The 23,843-nt window shown below is 43.5% G+C and overlaps 1 long non-coding RNA gene across 1 annotated transcript in view; it reads left to right on the top strand.

The window, feature by feature from the left end:
- The first annotated feature begins 207 nt into the window (after positions 1-207).
- Positions 208-23,843, top strand: part of LOC310698658 — a 268,507-nt gene continuing 244,871 nt past the window's right edge. Inside the window, exon 1 of the long non-coding RNA XR_014521667.1 lies at positions 208-295. This is a non-coding gene — a long non-coding RNA (uncharacterized lncRNA). The remainder of the gene's footprint in view (positions 296-23,843) is intronic.

Raw genomic sequence — 23,843 nt, 5'->3', positions numbered from 1 at the left:
AAGTAGATCAGGATTTCCTGTTCAGGGCTGAAATTCACTTTCCTTTAAAGCATTATCTGACCACTGATGGATCAGATCAAAGGTCTACAGTGGTACCTCAGGTTACAGACGCTTCAGGTTACAGACTCCACTAACCCAGAAATAGTACCTCAGGTTAAGAACTTTGCTTCAGGATGAGAACAGAAATTGTGTGGCGGCAGCACAGTGGCAGCAGGAGGCCCCATTAGCTAAAGTGGTACCTCAGGTTAAGAACAGACCTCCAGAACGAATTAAGTTCTTAACTTGAGGTACCGCTGTATTTAGATAAGCATTCTGTTTCCCACAGTGGCCATGCACATGCCACAGGTTTAATAGCCACGGACCTCCTTTTTCTCCTTTAATTTGCTGAATACCCTACTAAAGACATCTAGCTGGTGGCCACCTCCACAGTGGTAGTAATGTCACAGTTTAACCATGAGCTGCATGAACAAGTCATTTTTCTTGCATGTTCTCTCCCATTGTTCAACTTCTTTGGATGATCCTGAGTTCTAGGTCACATCTGCATCATTCATTTAAAGCACTATGATACTACTGTAACACTCATGGTTTCCTCCAAAGAATCATAAAAGCGGGAGTTTGTAAAACAACCACCATTTAGCCCAGCTGCAACTTTACCTAATGCCAGGTGTAGGGCAGGTAGGCTTTCCCCAAAAGGCCTTGTAGGTAAAATTGGGAGGCCTGGAGGGGCTAGAAGTTGCCCTCCACTAAATTAGGCTCTATTTGGACTAGACATTTAAGGCAGTATCATGACTTTAAGCAAAGTTCCCTGGGAAATAATAGTAATAGTAATAATAATAATAATAATAATAATAATAATAATAATAATAATAATAATTTTTACCCCGCCCATCTGGCTGGGCTTCCCCAGCCACTCTGGGCGGCTTCCAACAAAGATTAAAAATACATTAAAATGTCACACATTAAAAACTTCCCTGAACAGGGCTGCCTTAAGATGTCTTCTAAATGTCAGATCTCTTTGACATCTGATGGGAGGGCATTCCACAGGGCGGGTGCCACTACCGAAAAGGCCCTCTGCCTGGTTCCCTGTAGCTTTGCTTCTTGCAGTGAGGGAACCGCCAGAAGGCCCTCAGCACTGGACCTCAGTGTCCGGGTAGAACAATGGAGGTGGAGACACTCCTTCAGGTATACTGGATCAAGGCCGTTTAGGGCTTTAAAGGTCAGCACCAACACTTTTTGGGTCACCTTCAAAGGTAGCCCCACGTAACTGGTTGTTAAAACACTATGTGATTTGTAGCTCTGTAAGAAATCTGTGGGAAACATGACTTTTAAAGTGGTATAGTAGAGTTTAAAGCATAAGGTGCGGACGTGGCCCTAGTGTTATAACAGAGGGAGAAAAACTTCACTTTCTCCACAAAATGCATCTCATGCATAAGTTTATAAAACTCTACCATATCCCCTTTTCTAAATTAAGAATCCACAAACATTTCAATGCTTCCTTATGGGGTGTTGCTACAGGCTGCTGATCACCCTGGCTGCCATTTCATAATTTTCTTTTCTCTTGCCTTGTTGAATCTACAGAATAAATGTGTTGTTTATGAAAAGGACAGAAGATGCTTCATGAAAGATTTATCTGCTGTAGGAACTGCCAAGAGCATAATTATTGTCTGGGCACTGAAACTATTTGACATTCTCCAAACAAACAAATAAACAAATACTCCAATGGTTCCTGCAAGAAGAATTAATAGATGAATGGGGAAAGTGATTAGGAGAATATATAGATGGAGAGATACGTGAGGAGGAAAGAACATGACTCAGCTGTTCCTCATTTGAAATGGATGCATGGCTTGCATAACTTTTTGTTGGACTAAAAGCGTGTTTCTTTTTGTAAGGAGAAAAAAAGTGATAGCATGTTTTGCTGAGGTAGGGAAAGTTATCTGTTTTGTATATGAAGACCCTCTGCCAGTCACAGTAAACCCAGAGGTCATCAGCACGGTTCCTCAGGATATTGAAGTATAGCTTCCATCAGCCCAAGCCAGCAATCCCAATGACAGCAACATCTGAAAGTGACCACACTGGCTTCCTCTGTAGTGGGCAATACAGTGGTACCTCGGGTTACAGACACTTCAGGTTACAGACTCTGCTGACCCAGAAATAGTACCTCAGGTTAAGAACTTTGGTTCAGGGTGAGAACAGAAATCGTGCTCTGGCGGCACGGCAGCAGCAGGAGGCCCCATTAGCTAAAGTGGTGTCACAGGTTAAGAACAGTTTCAGGTTAAGAACGGACCTCTGGAATGAATTAAGTTCTTAACCCAAGGTACCACTGTATTGGACTAAATGGACCAATGGTCTGACTGACAGGGAAGATCAATGTGCAATGATAGAGCACATGATTTGCAAGCAGAATGTCTCATGTTCAATCCTCAGCCTTCTGGTTAATAAGGAATATCAAACTGAAGGGTGGGAAAAGATTTCTGCTAAAGAATTTGAGGAACTGCAACTAATCAGAGCAAACAATGCTGGGTGGGCTAGCTAGATAGACCAATCATCTGACTTTGCATATGTCACAATCAGGTTTTATTGCATGCCCCTGATAGTATTTGCTATCTAGGGGGAAAGTATATCCAAGGAGCACGAGGCAACAGTAACTCAACTAGATTCTAGGTTTTGGTGCCAGAGCTCAAGATTAATGCTGAAAAAGATTATGACAAGAGCTACAAACTATATCAATAAAGATTAAGAAAGCAAATTCTATAACGAAATGCCTAAAGTACTAGAAATCATTAGCTTGTGTTAAAAAAAAAATTGGTTACCAGTTTTCAGGTACCCTTCTTAAAATCAGAACTTTAAGCTCCATTTATTATTTTTTGAATTCTGCTATCTTCTATAGATACAGGATGTCCCTTATTACCCTCACAGCAGCCCTGTGAGAGGTAAATTAGGTTGAGATAATAATGCAGCACTTTCAACTGCAGTGCTATACAAAATCCTCACATGCTATCTTGTCAGCAATCTATACAACAGAGAAGAGTTAATAGCTGGAACTGTCCATTGAACAGGTGTGGTGACGTAACACAGAAAGTGTAGCCAAACCTTTTGTGCTCCAGACGATGGTGGACTACAACTCCCATAATCCCTGATGGCTGGGGTTATATGGGAGCTGAAGTCCAACCTATCTGGATGACAGTATGTTGGCCACACCTACAATACAGTCAGGGCTGAATCATGCAGCTAACTGTGTAGGACAGGATGCAGAAGCCAGCCAGTGGTCAGGGTTCAAGAGAAAGACAGGAGTGATAAAACTACAAGGCAGGGCTGAGAGGAAAGCCAGATATCAAAACCAGAGAGCAAGTCAGGACTGAAAAGAAAAACTAGCCTGCCACTCCACCATCCCAAGTTAAGCAGGATATCCTGGAATTACAAAAGCCATCACAGCTTCTGATTAGATCCCAGAATGTACCATATTTTGGTCCAGGTTGTGCAAGTCAGTTGACTTGTGCCAGAGTGCAGAACCAAAGGACACTCATTTTTTGTTCTCAACTCTGTCGTGGATCAGCTGGCTTGCACCAGAGCGGTGGACCAAAAATTGATTGTCCTGATTTTGATTAGTGAGGTGTTGGAACACATAAACTAGGAGGCAGGAAGCCAAGCAGGTATTAGGACCGAAGAGAAAGCCAGGCCAAAAAGGCAACCAGGAGACAGGGCTCAGTCAAGACCAAAGATGCATGAATAAGCCATAGCTCTGAAATTCCTTGTTGTTCAAGCAAGGCTCAACTGGAACAGGAAGTCCTTTTATGTTCATTCCTGCTCAGAAGAATCAATGATCGGGTAAAAATCAGTCCAGGGACTGAGAAGCTGCCACCTGCAGTTCAGTGACTCACCACATGGGGCAGCCACACACTGTTCCAGCAATAGCTAAGAGTTGGATTAGTTTCATAAGATTTATACACCACTTGATTGCAACCCCCCCTCAAAAAAACGCAAAATGGTTTACAAAAGATAAAACATTAAAATCAAGAAAAAGATCATAACCATACTTTAAAACATACAAAAGTTAAAATACTGAAACAAATTTAAATTACCAGTTTTAAGATTGTTATTTAGCCGTTACTAAAAAGACTTACTCCAGTACTTATGGAAACAACATGTTTATTCTGGGTGTATCATACCAAGGCCCCAGGAAACAATAGAACCTTTACCTCAAGCTTCTTCTTGCACTCCACATGAAGGCAGATTGTCCCTCCTCCAAACATTAACCCTTGGCTTACTGACAACACATTCTTTGCCTGTACTGGTAAAGTGCCTAGTGTGGCCCCTTGCATGATGCTGTTTAGGTGCATACAGAAGACATATTTGTTTAGGAAGGCTTTTCCTGAGGTGTAACACAGTCATTTAGGAAGGAGCAAATTTTTATATGGTGCGATTGTTTCATTGTTTTTAGAGTTTGTGTGGGTGATTTTGGTGTTTTAGAGTTTGTTATGGTCCTTAGAATTTGTGTGCAGTCATGCCTCGGGTTACAGACGCTTCAGGTTGGGTTTTTTCGGGTTACGGACCGCCGAAACCCGGAAGTACCAGAATGGGTTACTTCCGGGTTTTGGCAGTTGCGCATGCGCAGAAGCGCCAAATTGCAACCTGTGTGTGCACAGATGTGCTGCTGCGGGTTGCGAACGCTGCGGGTTGCAAACATGCATCCCACACGGATCACGTTTGCAACCTGAGCATCCACTGTATCTGTATTTGTTTTTACTGTGCACACTACTTCTCTGGCTTTGTGCTGTGAAGTGATCTATCAATATTATCATTATCATCATCACCATAATTATTATTGATAAGAGCCTCAGTTTCCTATGTTCAAATTCACCTTTCTGCTTCATGGATGCAGAATATTTTTTTTTCAACCAGAGGGCCATATTATGTTCTGGACAGTCTTCTGAGGGCCATTTTCTGACAACAGTGGCCATGTCCAGACACAAAAATTAGAGAAACAACAAATGTAAATGTTGCTTTTGTACAGTAGGTTAATTTCTACATCTAAGTGCACACACAACCTATTCTCCATCTAGGCAAGCAGGAGGCATTATCAGAGCTGAATGACACATTCCAGCCAGGCAAAAACACACACGGAGAGTGCAAATCAGAGCCAGTGGAAGAGTGTGGCCTAGGGAAAGTTATGAGGACAAGATAGAGAGGCCCAGAAGGTCATATTCAATACCCAGTCCTGAGGCTCCCACCCCTGTTCTATTTCCTACACAACACCAGTTCCAAGGTCACGTGACCTCCCTGCCATTTTGTCTCTCTACCTCAACCGCTTTACTGCCATAGCATATGATTAACTGAAATATAAGCTGTATTCCTGGAATGAAAAACTGATAGACTCACAAAGCTTCCCCCTCCCATTCTTCCACTGGTTCTCCTCTTAATTTACTTGGTTTATACCAACTGATGACAGAAGCCCATTGTTTTGCTGAAACATTAACTTCACAAAGTCATTCCGCTCCCATCTGTGGTACTAAAATTAATGATTCCCTCTGCAACATCTGTTTAATTAACTATCGGTACCATAGAAGAGGCTTCCAAATACCCCCGTGACTAAATCAGGCTCAAATTAGGGAAATACGATGTTAAATTGTATCAGAGAGAAGCAGAGATTATCCTTTTGAGCACTGACATTCATTAGCTACCAGCCACCCCATGTATCTTCATAATGAAAAAGTGTCAGCCGCTCCTCACCGTAAAGTTTTCATTTAAGGGCTGCTGGTCCTTTCATCACAGTGATTGGAAAAGGGGGGTGGGGAGGGCAGGGGGGTGCAGAGTGGAGATCAGGCCGTGGTCAACATTCCATCATCTTTGCTGATGGATCAGTTGCTGGGAGAATGATGCAGGTAGAGCGTTGTGCCGGATAAGCACGCCCTGCACTGTTGTCTCAGATTTAGGAGCCTGGCATCTGCTCCCGACGGTCATCATATCCCCATCAAGACAAATAAATGTGTTGCCAGCATAGCCCGCCTTGAAGAACATCTTGTTGAGATGAAAGCCTTGGATAGATGTCGGGGGGGGGCAGGTTTGCAGCGGACAGTGCTTGGGAGAAGTAGTCGGGGGGCTTGGCGAGAGCTCTCCAAAGCTCTCACGGGGAAAATATAAGAGTCCATTATAGCCTTAGCTTCTAAAACAGCCCTGGTGTCTGACTCTGCCCAGGCAAAACACAAATCAAAGAGGCTGATTCCACACATTTTCCACTTTGGGGGTCTTTTTATTTTATTTTTGTAGCCATGGCAACAAATGCAGTGGGAAATTGCAAGTTTCAAGACACACGAAGTCAGCAAGCATCTTTATGGCTTAGGGAGATGAAGAAAATGAGGGAGCTAAAGGAGCCAATAGAGAAAGAGAGCGGCAGAGCCTTGCACAGTGCCAATAGAAACCAGTACCAGTACCAGGAACCAGGAACTAAAGCTGCTTCCAAAATACTCCTCATAGGGAAGGGAGAATCAGTCTCTTTCCAGTCCAGATCACTTTCACATATGTTCACCCATGCCTGTTCCAACCCGTTTCCACAGTAATCTGCCTTTTTAATCATTATTTTTAAAAAGTCAGCACAGAAAACTGCACTTAATTATGTATTTTCTCTTAAAACACCCAAATAGATTTTAACACATCTTTGAGCTGGGTTTTGGAATATTTGGAAAATAGCAAAGCCAGTGGATAGGTTAAGTTTCAGTCCAATGCATTACTACAAGAAAGGTCACAGGGCACCTGGAATGGGCCAGGATTTCCCCTGGCATTCAAGTACTGTATATCCATAAATCCATACAAGTGTAGACATGGCTGGCCTGCCCAAGAAGCAAGGTAAGGCAACCTCCTTGGATGGCAGGATCCACAGGGGAAGCAGATCTTGATGTAGATATTTATTCACCACCTTGTTCCTGATGTAGATCTTTACTCACCCCTTCTTTCCTGGCAGGGAAGGAATGCACAATTTTGTGGTTTGCCTCAAGTACCAAAAAGTCTTGGGGTGGCCCTGAGTGTAGAGCTCTTTCCAATTAGGGATGAATGAATCAGTCAGTGCGCTGCATCCTAGTTCTACACAGAGTAGACACAATGAAATTCATGTGCGTAAGTGAGTCTACTATGACTGTGTCAAAGTTTGAACAAAATCTATTGTCGGTTTCACATATGTTAATTCATAAGTTTATTCGATCTTGTTCATTTCATCCATAGGCTGGGGGGGGGGGAATCCAGTCTTCCAGGCCTCTCTTTATGGACCTCAGGACTTTTCCTAGATCACACCACTGTGTCCCCCATGATATTCTTGCATAGAAGCTCCTGGCAGGGATCTTGAGTAAGGTGATCCCACTCAGTGCCTCTGCAGAGAAACTGTATGGCTGGTTCAGCCCTACAACTGAGATCACCTGGAAGGCCTCAGCCAACACACCCCATGCCATCATCCACCTCCAAGCATGCTTCAGGTGGCTGTGGAATTGACCCCACACAACTGCCGCCTGCTTCTGGTGGCTCCAGGTGGGGTGAATGCCTTCCCCTCCCTTCCATCACTTTGCAGTCAAGAAGTGTCAGGGACTGGGCATAGGAGGAATGGTGGAGACTTCCGACAGGTATTCATGCCTTACAGAATTGAAGGCCTTGGCCTGGTCAAGGGAGAGGATGTATCTGGACCATCAGCCCTGCTTCACAACCTCCAGCATCTCTCTGAAGGTGCACAAGAAGTCCATCATGTTTCTCCCTGGAATTTGTTTGTCTGACCCCAATGCAACACATCACTGACCTTGTTCATGCATTGCAGAAACAAATGAGCCTTCAGTTCTTGATGTCACAGAAGAGAATCATAGAATGATAGAATTGCAGAGTTGAAAAGGTCCCCAAGGCTCTTCTACCCAAACCTCCTGCAATGCAGGAATCTCAGCTAAAGCAGCAATGACAGATGATCACCCAACCGCTGCTTAAAAACCTCCAAGGAATGAGAGCCCACAAATTCCCAAGGGAGACAGTTCCACTGCTGAACAGCTCCTACTGTCAGAAAGTTCTTCCTGATGTTTATTTGGAATCTCCTTTCTTGTAATGTGAAGCCACATTTGAGCCTTACTCTCCACAGCATGAGAAAACAAGCTTTCCCCCTCCTCCATTTGATAGCCCTTGATATATTCGAAGATGGCTATTATATCTCCTCTCAGTCTCCTCTTTCCCAGGCTAAACATACCCAGCTAGGAAACAACTTTAATGTTGTATTTCAGCTGTGCCGAGACTGGAATAATTGGAGCTCCTTCTGCACTGGCACCCTGTTCAAAAGCTAGAATTTGCTCGTACTGCTCCTTGGCTTGGCTTTCTTTTACCAAATCAATCTTTTTCTGTAGAATTAGAATGTATTTCAGTTTCATGATCTCCATAGCAGCTAAGTGTTCTTAGGTCTGTGGCTGAGGATATGACTCATCGCCAGTTATTAACAGCAGAGCTGTGTCCATGACAGCTGCTCCATTTAACATAGCAGCCATCAAGATATCATGGCCAGGAAAACCCATGAAAGAGATATGCCTAACTAGTTTAAAATTCCCTTTGGTCCCAGAAGTATCTGTTGGGAATTTGTCAGGTGTACTGCTCCCACAGGATTGGTAACATTCTGGTTGAGAACAACCTGGATCATGACGTTCGTAAATCTTAGCTTTGGCATAGCCCAGCTTGATAGTGATATTTCTCTCCAGTTCATTTTTGAATCAACAGTATGAACTTCAGAAATAGATTTTACTACTGTGGACTTTCCATAAGCTACATGGTCAATTGTACCTGTATTAATTGTAGCTTGCCTGTTGATGACTTCTGGTGACAGAGGTGTCAACTTATTTACTTCTAAGGCACTCAGGGAGAGGTGTGGCTGCTCCAGAGTCACTCCTGCCTCATCGCCTGCCATCTTGAGGGAGTTGTCTTTGTAGGAAAAAGGTGTGCAAATGGGTCTCTTTGGGAGAAAACAGCCTCAGGCTGGAATGCAGGCTAATGGAGTCTGTATGAGGAGAGAAAGACCTTTTATTTCAGGTCTGTTTGGTGTAATTTTATATTACTAAGAGCTGAACCTTTGCTTGGACATGCACATAATTTTATACTACTATAGTAATCTATGCTATTATAGGTTCATCTAACCACAATGGACTCAGTTCATTCCTTTGTTGTATGTACCACAGCTAAAGATGGTAGCAAAGACTCCACCTCGTAACTGCAAGACACCTCATACCTTTGCCTGCCTCCTCTGAAAACATGGCCTCCAGTGAAGGTGCCGTGCCACCATGGACTCTGCCGAAGCCACCACCCCTGGCACAATCTCCTCCTCTGTGGCCTCCTCCACCACCACCACCACCACCAATGCAGCCTTTGCCAAAGCCAGTACTGCAGGAACAATTTCTGCTGAACCTGCCAGCATGGCATCTGTTGAAGCTGCTGCTGTTGGTGCATACTTCCAGAAGCCAGGTTCCAGAAGTGCCACAATGGAAGGAGGAGAAAAGTGGTGACACACAGAGGCAAATGTGGGTTTTGCTTCAATTTGTGGTCCCACGCTCTTGTGCAAGCGAACTGATTTGCACCACAGGGTGGGACGAAAATATGCCCTTACTTTGGTCCCACACTCTGGTGCTGCCAGAGCCCAGGAGCCAAAATGGGACATTTGGGATTGGAATCGGAAACTGGAATGGCTTCTGTCAATCCAGAATATCCCACTTAAAATGGGACAGTTGTGTCCCATATCTTCCAGTGGTGGCTGATGTCCGTTGGGACTGGTATGGCAGAAGGCAGGGAGGTCAACCATAGGTGGAGCCAGAGCCAATGACAGACAAATCCAACTAATCCTAGCTTTGTTCTCACCCTCCTTCCCGCAGAGTTTTACAAGGGCAACACTGAGACAAAATGTGAGGAACCTGACACACAGTGCCTGTCCTGGCCCTTGTTGCCAGGCGAAGAACTTGAACTCTCAGCTCAGTTTCTGCCAAAGGCTTTAAAACTTAAATCAGAGTGGTACATAAAGAAGTGTCAGGGCTGGACTCAGATGCAGTTCAGCATGAAAGCAGCAGAGCTCTGTTGTCAGTGAAGTTAACTCTTTATTCAAGGAAACCACATACAACTCAGCAACACTTCGCAGCAGGTCTTGCCCCTATGGAGAAGTTGCCCGGACTGAAGGTTTCTGCCTTCCATCCTTTCTAAGGCTCCTCCTCACCTGGATGTTTCCCAAGCGGTCTCAAACTGCATATGTGCACTCCTGGCCTGTTCTTATTATTCTGGGCATTTATGAAGAGCAAGGGGGAGGGGAGCTTGTCACAGCAGGAGAGGGAGATTACCTGAATTCTTCAGCAGTTTCTACACACACACGCGCGCACACACACACACACACACACACACACACCATGCTTCAGCCTCGGAGTCTGAACTGCTCCCTGTCACAGGCTCTTCTTGCTCACTAAGCCCTGTAGCCTCTTCAGCATCCAGCACCACCAGTTCCCTAGCTCTGAGTCTTCCTCTTCGGGGTTTCCCTTGGGAGATCCCTGGCTGGTGCCTCCCACCACTCCTCTTTGTCCAGTCGGTCCCTGACAGCAAGACACAATTACAAGGTACAGCAAGTGTGCAAGAGGATAAGATACATAGCTAGGTACAAGCTAAGACATTGATCCATAAGTGGCACACCCTCTGCATCTTCCTTTTGATGGATGGGGTAGGCATAGCTTTAGTGTGACAAATGTTACAAGACTGGATGAGCAAATGGCACCCCTCCAGGCGAATTCAGCTCATGAGGTCTGTTTACAACGGTGCTGTTAGCTCCATGTCCTAGGACAGGAAAGTGTCACTAGGTTAGCATTTTATTTACTCTTCAGAAGGAACCTCACTGCTGACAGGGGAATACCAGGGGCAGTTCCATGGGTGGAGGGAATCTAACTAGGGGTGGTCAGTGACACTGGAACTAAACACTCTCCTGCTAATCAGCTTGGTCCCTTCCTGGGATCCAGGTCTCCATCTTTGAAACTATTAATCCCTTCCTTGGCTCTGACACTTGTTAGGGTCCTACTGACACCTTCTCCCACCTTACCAGGATCCTCCTCATGGTCATCCAGCTCCAGTTTTCTAAGCTCTTCCCATTTCCTCCTAGGATTAGACCACCCACCCACCCTATGACACTTCCATGGGATTCATGACACTGCCATCCTCTGAATGGGTTGTAAGCAAGAAGGCAGGCAGTTGGGAGCTTGCTGAGGGCTGACTCAGGTTGGTGGCTATTGCCCCATTCACCCTGATGGATCAGCCTCCATAGATACCTTCCATAAATTAGGTAATTTAAAAATAACTGGGAAAGGGGGACTTGTAGCCTCACATAAATATATTGCTCCACACAGCCATATGTACCGGCACAATGACCAAAACAATATGGCTGTATTAACAGATACTACCTACCTTTTAATGGATCTCAGCTGCCAGGATTAGCTACCAGTAATGTACTTTGAGCTGTCAGGCAATATCGCAAACTGTGAGTGCATTACACATTATAGGCATCAATTTTTTTCTAAGTGAAAAGGCATTTCAAATTCAAAACACTTCACATCTAGTGATGGGAAATTATCTTGATGGATCCCCTTCAGTTGGGAGGGAGAAGTGGGAGAGAACCACAACTGATCAGGAAGTGGTGAATTGTATACCCCCACCCCCACCCTCAATCTACCCAGAGAAAGCTGAAAGGCATATGTCTGGATGAAGCAGATTGGGAATCTAAAAGCAAATGGAAGAAGACATTTTGAGGCTGCTCTGGTTGTCAGAAAATGAATGAGTACATGGAGCTATCGCCCTATGGCCAGAGCTTTCATAGGAATGACAAATGATTCCAAAAATCATCCTCATCTGAATTTCAGGGTTCATTTGGTTGTGATTCCTTCATTGCAGGGGGTTGAACTAGATGGCCCTTGGGGCCCTTTCCAATTCTACAGTTCTATGATTCCATACTGAAGTTCCAAAGGACATATTCTTCTTCCCAAAGTGGAACCAATACATCTATTACTCCTCATGACATTTGAAGAAGGCTGCTGATTCAGGCAGGCCCAAGGCACGTCTAGTGCAGCATCCTGTTCTCACAGTGGCCAGTCATATGAATATGACAAACAGGACTTGAACATAAAAACACTCTCTTTAATTGTGATTTCCAGGAACAGGTAATTAGAGGAATTTGTCAGATAAGTGGAGGTAGAAACTAACCATTGTGACTGATAGCCATTGATATGTATTCAATGCTCTGTTCCCCATTTTTATTTCCAATTTTGCTAATGTATATTTTCTCCCTCCCCACACACACTAGAACTCATTTCAAGCAGAGTTCAAATCTAGAGTAAAGTGAGGCCCAACTCATAGTGGAACATGGACTTCAGAATGATGGGAGTTTATATTCCAAATCCCTCACAGCTGAATTCCCCCACTATATCTCAGAAAAGTTATTTGTCTGATCAATTCACGATCTCCCCACTCCCCTCCAAACCTCAGATCGTCCTCTAGTGGTGCTTCCAGAAACAAAGAGTGGCCACCTTGCCAATTTGCATGTCCCTTCCCATCAGAGATGTTATATCCAGTGACATTTGAGAGTCCCTATGCTGACAAATTGCATCCTGGCAGATGAGTTGGATCTTCCAGAAATTCATCCCTCAAAAGAGGAACTGCTTCTTAATGCTGCATAGAGTTTGTTCCTTCCTATCATGCTGTCAAACTCAGGTATCTCACACCACCTAAGATGGTGTCTCAGGACAGACCTAATGCATGCTTACAACCCCAGAAGATAACTACTAATTCCAAAGATGTTGCCTTTCATACACTTCACACGGATGTGTGAACCTGAGAGTTTGAAGCCAAAGAGTACAGCATTTACAAAGAAAGTAAACTTCCACCCCCCCACTGTACCCTGTAGCAGTGGTGGAAGATCACCTTATAGCAGGGATCACCAACTTCCAGTAGGCACACATGGAGAAAGTGTCATGGACACATGTCTTGGGGGGAGGGGAGGCTGTCATAACCCAAAATGACTGCCACATCTAAGAGAACCCAAATTGGCTGCCACATCTAAGAGAACAGAAAAAGAGACAAGATCACAAAATGGTGTGGCTATGCTCTCCTCCAACAATGGGTCACTGTGGCTGCTCACCAAGGGAAGCTCTTTGGACATCTCTACTAGGTAGAGAGGGAGGGTGGGTGTTGGTGTTTTGTCATAACAGAAAGGAGGGAGGTTGTGGGTGTAGAGTCCTGTCATATAATTAAATGCGAGCATCTCTGAAGGGAAGTGTTGTTCAATGTAGGAGAGGCAGACAGAAACAAGCAAACATTCTCTCATGCATTCTGCATTTTTCAGGTGATATTATTCCATGGGTTCCAAAGGAAATACAAGTGAGCACACGGTTGCCTGTGAGGACTGTGTTGGCTACCCCTGCCATTACACAATCTTCAGCAACCTGGCATCCTGTAGATGTTTTGTAATACAACATCCATCAGCCCAAGGAATTACAGCTGTGGTGGCTGGACTTATGAGAGTTTTAGCCAAAACATCTAGAGGCTGCCAGGTTGGCAAGGACTGCTTTGAAGAAACAGAATGTCTAAGAACCAAAAGAATGAGTCGGACAAGCTGATTGACAGTCTTTCTGCACTCTCTTGTTTTTTGCCTGAAAACCAAACTGGTTACTGCTGCATTTCTGGTCCAGGTCAGGAGCCCTGAGGGAAAATGGCACCATCCCACCTGTCAGGAGGGATTTCAATATGAAATAGTATTTTCTAAGGCGGCAGGGGAGCGGGGGGACAGCCCTTTGAGATTGCCTCATTAGTCAGGGAGCATTTGCATGCCTATGGCTGAAGGCAAAGGATGACCTTAAGTTGCATTATCACAAGGAACATGATGTTTCACTTGGGGCAGGAGAAGGCAGCAGGAAATTAAAGCTTCAGACATTAGGAACTGGGGCTTTGATGGCCCTCTCCTAGCCAACATGGCATGCATAATAAATGGTACTAAAATAACAGGGTTGCAGGTTGGAACCATAGCTAGCTAGGAAACTGTTTCTTTCCTGGAAGCCACAATCAGGACTATATTAAGGACCCAAAATACTGATAGGCCAAGGCCACAAACTACTTGTGTACTGTAGTTGCAAATTAAAATGGAGATGTTTCCATAAGGTGCCAGCTCTAGGGATGTGTTTGTGTTTACAAGCAAGTGGTGTATAAATTTTATGAATAAAATAAATCAATATCCCAGACCCTCAACCTGGTCCCCCTACCCAAGCTGCAAGGCTCTGTCCTCTTGCTGTATATAGTCTCCTCAATGTGTAACTCAGAACCAGTTCTCCCTATCTCACTCCCTATCTCCCAACCTGAAACCTGTTTAAAATCTCAACTCAAATCCTATCCCTCTTCTCAAATCCACCCCTATCTCTCATCTTAAATCCAGCCCTATCTCTCTCTCAGAAACTGCTCCTTTTATTCTTCCCCCAAAAGTGCTGTTCCTCTCCCCACTGTGGCCAGCTGACTCTGTAGCCAATGAACCAGAGGCTCCAGCACTCTGATGAAGTTTCAGAGGAACTGCATCACCAGACGCTAGTCCGGCTCTGCTGTCCATCACAGATCCACTCTAAATCAACAGCCTTTTGTGTACACAGGTTGCTTTCAGCCAGATGAATGACCAGCAGGTCAAGTGAGCAGAAGTACTGAGCGTATTTGGAAAGCACTGGTCTAAAATTGCACCACAGCATCGCAGTCTGGAAATCCAGGAAAACATGTGCCCAGGAACAGTGGCGGAGCTTCATGCTCCAGCACCGGGGTTCAGAGAGCAGGCTGGGGCATGGTGCGCGTCCCGGGAGCATGGCACCCAGCATGGGCGGGGAGCAGCCGTGATGGCACCCCACTGGGATTGCGCTGCCTGGGGTGGTGTGCTCCCCCACCCACCCCTCTTCCTCCGCCAGTGCCCAGGAAAACATGCGCCCAAGGCTCAAGGCATAGCTGGTTAGACCACAACATGCTGTTCCATCCAGTGCACTGTATGGTGCCTGATGATCCCACCTGCTTGTAACCTGAAAATTAAGCAGAATTACTGACAGTAGTGTGCTCCCAAAGAAAGATGGACATGACCCTGAAATGCACCCAGTCACCAACGCCTCACAGTCATTATCAGCTCATCACTAACCCCCGGGAAGCAGCAGAAGTAACAGCTCCAATATGAAAAAACTGAGTCCATACCACTTTAGGGGATAGCCCCAAGCTCCCCGTGGATGTTCTTAGCACCCAGCCACCTGATCAGCCATGATCCATCCTGGTGAATGAACAGCTGGCTGCCTACAGTAAACCAAAAGCTCAGAAAAATCATGCATGTCCCAGATTGGTCATGGGAGAATTGGAATAAGATCCTAGGATGAGGGACCAACTCCCTTCTCTTGCGGGGGCCCAGTTAGTGCCATTGACTTCCGTTTGGGTGAGTTTGGGTGTAATCCCTGACACCTCCCTTTCCATGGAGGCGCAAGTTACAGCAACAGCCAAGGCGACATTTTCCCACCTTCGCCGCATCAAGCAGTTGGTCCCTTACCTTTCCCGCCCCGACCTGGCCACAGTGATCCATGCGATGGTCACCTCCAGGCTTGACTACTGTAATTCGCTCTACGTGGGGCTGCCCTTGAAGCTGTCCCAGAAACTCCAGCGGGTGCAGAATGCTGCAGCGAGGCTCCTCATGGGGTCCCTGCCATAGGAGCATATTCACCCAGTGCTTTTCAAGCTGCACTGGCTCCCGGTGGAGTACAGGGTCAGATTTAAGGTGCTGCTTTTGACCTTTAAAGCCCTTCAACTCTGGCTCCAGCCTGGCGGAACGCTCTGCCTCATGAGACCAGGGCCCTACAGGATCTGATTTCTTTCCTCAGGGCCTGTAAGACAGAGTTGTTCCACCTGGCCTTTGGCTTAGAGCCAATTTGATTCCCTCCCACTCTTTCTTTTTTCTTTTCCTTCTCCTCCTGCGGAGAGGCTACATTTTAATATTTTAATGTTTCAATATTTTAATGTTGTATTTTAATTTTGTTTTTAAGTTGTAATCATTCAACTTGTTTTTATTATTGCTTGTAAGCCGCTCTGAGCCTGGCCTTGGCTGGGGAGGGCGGGGTATAAATAAAAATTATTATTATTATTATTATTATTATTATTATTATTATTATTATTATTATTGTGATTATTATTATTATTGCCCCTATCACATTGGTCAGTCTCTGAACAGCACATGAACTCTGAATCTGTACAGCTGACATCAACAAAGCACAAAGCCATGATGAGGAGTTGGTTTTGAAGCTGTGACATATTTGCTCACCCTCAGAGAGCCAAAAGGGCCAATGTGAATGCCGCCCAGAAAAAGAGAGGCCTCATAAGGGGACCAACAAACAGAAGGAACTCAAGGCAGCACATGCATTTGGTTAACAGGTGCTTCCTGCCAGGACCAGGCCTGCTTAGCTTCATCAAGGTGGTAGCTTCATGTGCCTTCAAACCATACCCTGGGACCAGGATATCCCTAGCATTGGTTGGGAGTAAGCTATTCTTAGCATACACTGACCAGGCTACATAGGAATGGTCTATAGAGGGATCGGAATAAGGAGACAAAGTGGATGTGGAAGCCAAATAGTTCCATCAGTTCCATCCCAATGATGGCATAATAGCCATTAGGAAATAAACAGAGAACATTATTTTGGCAAGGAATATTGACAGAAGGGTCTGTTGTGCCACAGGTGCCATATCATTTTCTCTTTGTCTCCCAATAACTGAAATTTGCTATATAGTAAAAGAACAACCCTCCGAGTCATGCAGATGTTTGAGAAGGCATTACGAAATGGCTGATCAGCCTCCAAAGTAGGTCTCGATCTATTCTCTTTCAGTCTTCTCTGACTGGGCCCACCACTAATTATACTTGCATTTCTTCAAATTAGGCGCCTTTGATATGCTGTCAGTGTTTTTAAATGAGGGAGTCTGGCAGTGTGCATTCCCCCTCTGGCCACTGGCAGATCATATCTTTCAAGGAGATAGTGTGAATTAGATAATTGTACTTAACATGAACTAAACCAAAATAACATCTACATTGGGGCAGAAATGACTGGCAGAATCCGGGACCAGGGAAAAGAGACGGCAGAAGAGGATTGGAAGAAATTTAAGAACTATCTTAAGAAACATTGTAAAATTAATGAATATAAGAATGATGTTGGTTTAGAAATTAAGTGGATTACAGCTGTAAAGATTAAGTCAAAAGAAAAGAAAGGTTAACAATTAGATAAAATTAAGGGTGAGGATTTGCTGAACTAATATTTGAAATTGGAATGCAGAAAGGGGAGGTATGAGGAGGTCGGTGAAATAAGTTTTAAGAAAATAAGGATTTGAAATTATACTTGTTTTCTTTGTTTTGTCTGTGTTTGTTTGTATTATCATGTCTGTTTATATAATTTGTGAAACTTCAATAAATATTTTATAAAAAAACAAAACAAAATAACATCTACATTGGGATGACTGTCCATATATATATGGGTATATTTTTATTTTATTTTTGCTCCACTGGTATTTTCTATCTGCTGAAATACCTCATTTTTAAAAAAAGATAAACTTTCCCCAACCTGGCACCAGTGTTTTTTATTTTTAAAGAAAGAACTTTGTCTGCATTTTCATGTGAATTTCTCCCAAGAAATTTTGATATGCAATTTTTTCTAATAGAAATATTTTGCAAAATATTGCATTTTTGTATGCTATTTTCACACATACTCACGAACATTTTTTTAAAAAATGTATTCATTTTTCCAATCAATACAAACACCAAACTAAAAAGACACATACAACAAAAAAACATAATAATAATAACACAAATTGACAACTCGAATTTAAATATAGTAATATTCCTATGCCTACCCCTTGTTTATCACCACTCTCCCCCCCCCCTTGTCGGATTCTTAAGCCTTATCAGAGGAAACTGACCACTCTCCAGGCACTCGGCTGAAGATCCTTGTTGACCTCCCCGTCTCCGTCTCCCGGCAGGATACAGGCTAGGTCACTATCGGCGATCCTCCTCAAGCGTGAGAAGAACACACCACTCTCCCCTCCTCCCTGCCTCCCCCAGGGAGGGGAAAGAGACAGACAGAAATGTATTTACATGTCTTTATTTCTGTCCTTGCAGCAGTACAGAGAAACGCGTCTGTACTCTTCAGACTCCAACAGTAGAGAGATATACTCCACCCCTGTACTTCCAGTACAGGTCAGATGACACTCTGAGCTAACATCCGGTGCTCAGTACAGTGAATAGACTGCCCCTTTTTTCCAATGGTACAGTCCCAAACATCAACATCCTGTTTTGCATTCCAGCCACCCGCAGCTCGCTCTCGCATTGCTGCTTTTCCGTAACACTCCCCTCTATTTCCCACTGTTATCCACCTTGTCACTTAGATATTCATTCCAAATTTCTTTGTATTTATCTATTCTTATTTTGCGCCAACAAGCAATTCTTTCGTATGTAACTAATCTGTCTATATTATCAATCCATATGCTCAGTGGAATCTTTTTGCAACTCTTCCAATTCACCAAAAGAAGTTTGTTTTTTTGTTTTTTTTTTTTTTTTTTGCTTCTAATATAGCACGATACAAACCACATTTTTTGGCCCCTTGAGATCTTCCAAGTTTCTGGAATATAATTTAGAATTAAAGGATGGTGGAGAAGTAGGAAATAGGTTGGCTAAGGAAAGGAAGAAAAAAAGCAATGTTTCTGGGGCTGGCCAGCCAGTGGCAAGTCAAAGAGGATGAGAAGAGTTATCTGAGTGAAAAGCTCACTGGGTAAAAAAATAAAATTAAAAAATCTGAAAGCAAGGCAACCCCTGGGACTCCAGGCAATCCCAGGGGTCTTTGTGTTTCACATACGCACAAACATTCATTTTTTTGCACATTATTTGGCTAGAGAGCTGCATTTCAAAATTCAGAGTAGTGCGAATTTCAAAGGATGGCTATGTTTCAGTTTGCATATTGTTTCAGAAAACACAAACTGGGTAGGTTTGCCTTTAAAAATGAATTGGCTTTCTACCTGGTACCCTCAACATGTGTTAGACCATTCATTGTTTGCCATCTGAATTTCCCCATTACCTCTGGGTTTCAGAGACAACTTTCTGCAGTAGAAGCAATGCATCAGAAAACCTGAATTGTTTCTTGTTTCTTATTTCTAAATCTCAGCACAGAGTGTTGAACATTTGTAGACTTTCTTGATCTCTTGCATTCATCAAGGGAGCAAGTATTGTAGGTAGTTTTTTAGCCAACTGACCTTTCAAACACTTTAGGATAAATTTCCCAAAATGCAAGGGTACAAGGCAAGCATCACCTAAAACAGTCATGCTAAAAACAAAGGTAAAATCACTTCTACAAGTTGGAGGAAATTAGTTTTTGAAAGTCTTATCAGCCCATAGGGAGCAGCATTTGGGACAAAATGCCAGCTACCTTGACAGAGGGCTAGGTCTAACAAGTGCAGATGCAAACCATACAACCATCACCTTCAAGCTCTCTTCTTTGCCCATCCATGATATCTGCTCCATTCAGCCATGTTAGGACTCTGCAGGCAGAAGAGCAATGTGTGTTGCTTGGCTGATCAGCAGCTATTCTTTTCCAACATGAAGGTTATTAATGGCTATAATCCATCAAGTAATGGTCCTAAGGAAATGAATCTCCTGACAAGTAACCTTGCCACATCTGAAAACTTAGGTGGCTGTTGACATTGCTTGTAGAGAATTTCAGCAAGACAGCAGTTGAACAATGGCACTGGAGAAATCTTCCAGAGGAATATATATATGGCTTTGTTTATGAATCACTTCTCATAATATACCCCAAAGCAATTTTGCAGTGATCTTTAAAACAAATGATTTGTCTATTTGTAAAAGACAAATAGAGATGGCACCTGCTTGGATCAGACCTCTTGGTGATGTGGTGATCTTGGAGGAGGCCCTGTCCTGCACAGTTGGTTATATAAAGGATGAGTAAAGTGCTGCATATCCTGTCATTGCCATAAGCATTTGTATGTAGGGATGAGGGACAAATTCAGTTCAGTTTGTATCTGGATATGAACCTACCTAATTTGCACTTCCTGAAAAAAATGTGTGAACCGAGCTATGCTTAAAAATATCACAAGTCTCTGAATTTTGTCATTCCCCAACCAAAAAAAGGGGGGGGGGGAATGTATAGGAAGGGAAAACATGTATTCTATCTTTTTGAAGATAGCATTTTAGACATTAGGGAAGTTGTTTGCAAAAAAAAGAACAAAGTTGGGGGAGGATATTTTAGCCAAATTGCATATGCTGATTAAGCTTGGTGTGGACTTTTTAAATTTTATTTTATATGCATACTATTGCAGAAATATATGGCAAACTGAGTTTAAGATTGGAAAAATGAGAAATGGAGAGGAACTGAAACTGACATGTGTCATCTATCCCGATGTGAATATGTGCTCTATTCTAGTGTCTGAGATCCAAGTTAGGATGGCAGGTGGCATTATTTATTAATTTATGTGTACTCTCAGACACCTTCATAAATAATTTATCTGGGGCGTCATATAAATCAATTAAAAATCTGCAGTTAAGAATTCCCTCAATAAATCTGTTAAAATATCCAAATAAATGCCACTGACCCATGTGGTTCCCAGGTGGTCAACCACCCAGTCATTGACTACAATCAATGGTCCGTGCTTCTCATCTGAGCTGAAAGTCAGCTCTCACCTAATTTTCTACATTTAAAAAAGAAAAAGAACCACAGTTCTCAATCTTTCCATGTTTTCCAAGCTCAACTGCATGTTTGTGAGTGATTTAACAAGAGCTCTCTGTGGTTTTCCAATGCCATGGTGTTTCCTGGAGTGTCCATGACAGCCATCCTATGTAGCAGTTTTGAGAAAAAAGATATGGTGAGCTGTTCCTATTTTTTGGAGTTTAAAATTGCCAAATCCTCATCTCTAAGAGCCAGGCAATTTGCTACCCTCCAGATGTTGGTGAACTACAATTCCCACAGTCCCTGACCATTGGCCATATTGGCTTGCCCTGATGGGCTTTGTAGCTCTGAAGGGTGCAACACTGGCTGCTCCTGCCTAAGAGCACCACTGTGGACCTAAGATTGAACAACGTGATATGCTTGAATTCTTCCTTATGCTTTCAATCTCCACCCACCATTCTGCATCTTTTTTGCTACGGACACACTCTGATTTCTACACTGTAATTAAAGTAATGAGGTTGGATGTCAGAGAGCTGCACTGATGCCAGATGAAGGTGATGGACTACATGGAATTGGCGGAAATGACTGGCAGAATCCGAGACCAGGGAGAAGAGTCGGTGGAAGAAGATTGGAAGAAATTTAAAGATTATTTACAGAAATATTGCAAAATTAATGAATGTTAGAATGATGTCAGAATGAAATTAAGTGGTTTAAGCAGCAATGTTATAAAGGTGTATGTAAAAATGGATTATTAACGGGTGAGAATCCAAAGCTATAATATATTAAGTTAAAGGATTAAGATAAAAACAAAGAGGGAAAGAAATTGCTGAATTAACTAACTGAATTGGAATACAAAAAAGGGAGGTGTGAGGAGGTCAGGGAAGCAAGGAAATGAATGTAAGGTGGAAAGATTGATGTATTTTTTAAAGTGTTTTTTTATCTGTTTTTTGTATTTTGTATTTTTCTTTTATTCTTATTTCTGTCTTTTTCTTTTCTTTTTATCTGTGTAATTTTTTTCTTTGAAACTTTAATAAATATCATTTAAAAAAAAGAGAGAGAGAGCAAGCTGCACTGATGCAAACCTTTGTGAGGAAGGAAAGCATTTGAATTCTTTCCTTAATGTCCACTTGCGCTCTGTTAACTCTGCATAAAGTTTAAAGACCTCTGCTTCATTTACGATTTCCTCAGCATCTCTTAAGTTGTAATTGCTTTTTTTTTTTTTTTTTTGCTTTTGCTTTTTGTCTCTATCTCTTTCTGACCTGGCAGGGACATGGCAGGACAAAGCATCTTTGCCCCAGTGTGTCACTTTCACAAACGTAAGGCAGTTGTTGGTGGGTGGGTGGGGGTGGTGGGCTCAGTTGGCCTGGCCAGGTGGGTGGTGGTGTGCGTGTGACATCATACAATGTGACAGGCTCCCCAATGTTGGGGGAAACTTGGTGTGTCTGCCATTGGCCATTCTGGCTGGGGCTGATGAGAGTTGGACTCCAAACACATCTGGTGGGCCACAGATTTCACACCTCCGTGCTATGTTTGGCTACAGAATTGCCACACAGTGTGGCCAAAACTCTGAAAAGAAAATATCTGAGCAATCATTCTGTCTCCAGCCATTCAGTTTGGAAAGGATTGCTTCTCCAGGATAAGAAGCCTGTCTTCTACTTCTAGGCTGCCATAACCCTTGAATGTTAATTGCCAGCCATGCCCCACAGGAGACTGCAGGGGAGGGCCAAAGTTGTGCAAGATGCATGAAAAAAAGGAGGGAGGGAAAAAGAAAGAAAGAGAGAAGACTCTGGGTTGAAGGTAAAAAAATGAGAGTTGGGGATGTTGATCTGAAAAGGAAAGGGAGACCCAGTGCAGATTCGGCCTTTGTGAGATCCTGAGAGAGTTTCTCTAATGGTCTTTGCAAGTCATTATTTCCTTTACATATTCTCATCTCTCCGACAAAAGAGAACACATAAATCACTTCTCCTTGTCCCAGTTTGACCCCACAACCTCTGTAAGATAATGAGGAGCTGCACCTATCTCCCCCACTCTCACTGCCAAGATTTATATCAAAGGACATTAATTCTCCATGATAACATCTCTATTTTTTAAATGCAAATGCCCCCTGATCCTTCCCTGAAATCTGCTCAGTGGGCTGCTTTTAACTCAACATGTCTGAAATTTCCTTAGAAATTGGTGAAATTGGCTTGGCTGTCTCACAAGTTGGTGGATGCTCCTGGGAGCAGATTCTAATGCAGAAGATTTCACTACATGGGGGCTGAACTAGATTGCAGACAGACTCTAAGAGACTTTGCACACATATTTCACACTGCACGTTTTCTCCTGTGATATGCATTCAGGAAAACAGCCACGTCCAGCATCATGCACTGCTGAACACAGAAAATGAGTGATTTGCTAAGGTTAGCACTGGTCTGACTTGGAATACAAACTTGCTCTGTGCATAATGCTCCCTGGTGCCTTGATGCAACGGCAATGTCCTAGGCACCAGAGCCCTGGGAAGTGTACTTTGGGGGTGCTCTGGGAATTGTATGTACCATGACTCCTTATATCTGAGACACTGTTGTGAACATGTACAGCACCAGCCTAAGCACATGGAGTTACAGGACGTAACAGTTCCCAAAGTTCCTGCAGTAAAAATTGAAAATGCTACATTTCCCAGAGTTCCTGGCTCTCAGAATGCTTTTGGGTGAGGGGGGAACAGAGGCATTTTGGCATATCCCAGGAATAAAGAACCTCAGGCCTGGGGCCCAAATGCAGCCCTATAGGTTTCTCTATCTGGCAATTAAACATGCCTCACTTAACCTGCTTTACACCCTCCTTGAGTGTTTTTGCCCACCTGGAATGTGTTCTTTAACTCACATGCCTCTAGCTCAGGGGGATGAGGATAGAAAGGGCTGTATGAGTATACAGTGGTAACTTGGGTTACATACGCTTCAGGTTACATACGCTTCAGGTTACAGACTCCGCTAACCCAGAAATATTACCTCGGGTTAAGAACTTTGCTTCAGGATGAAAACAGAAATCGTGCGGTGGCGTTGCAGTGGCAGCAGAAGGCCCCATTAGCTAAAGTGGTGCTTCAGGTTAAGAACAGTTTCAGGTTGAGAACGGACATCCAGA

The sequence above is a fragment of the Podarcis liolepis genome (assembly GCF_965112155.1).
Source record: "Podarcis liolepis genome assembly, chromosome: Z".
In the NCBI taxonomy this organism is placed as follows: domain Eukaryota; kingdom Metazoa; phylum Chordata; class Lepidosauria; order Squamata; family Lacertidae; genus Podarcis; species Podarcis liolepis.
Note: the sequence above shows the minus strand (reverse complement) of the source record. Positions and strands in the feature narration are given on the sequence as shown.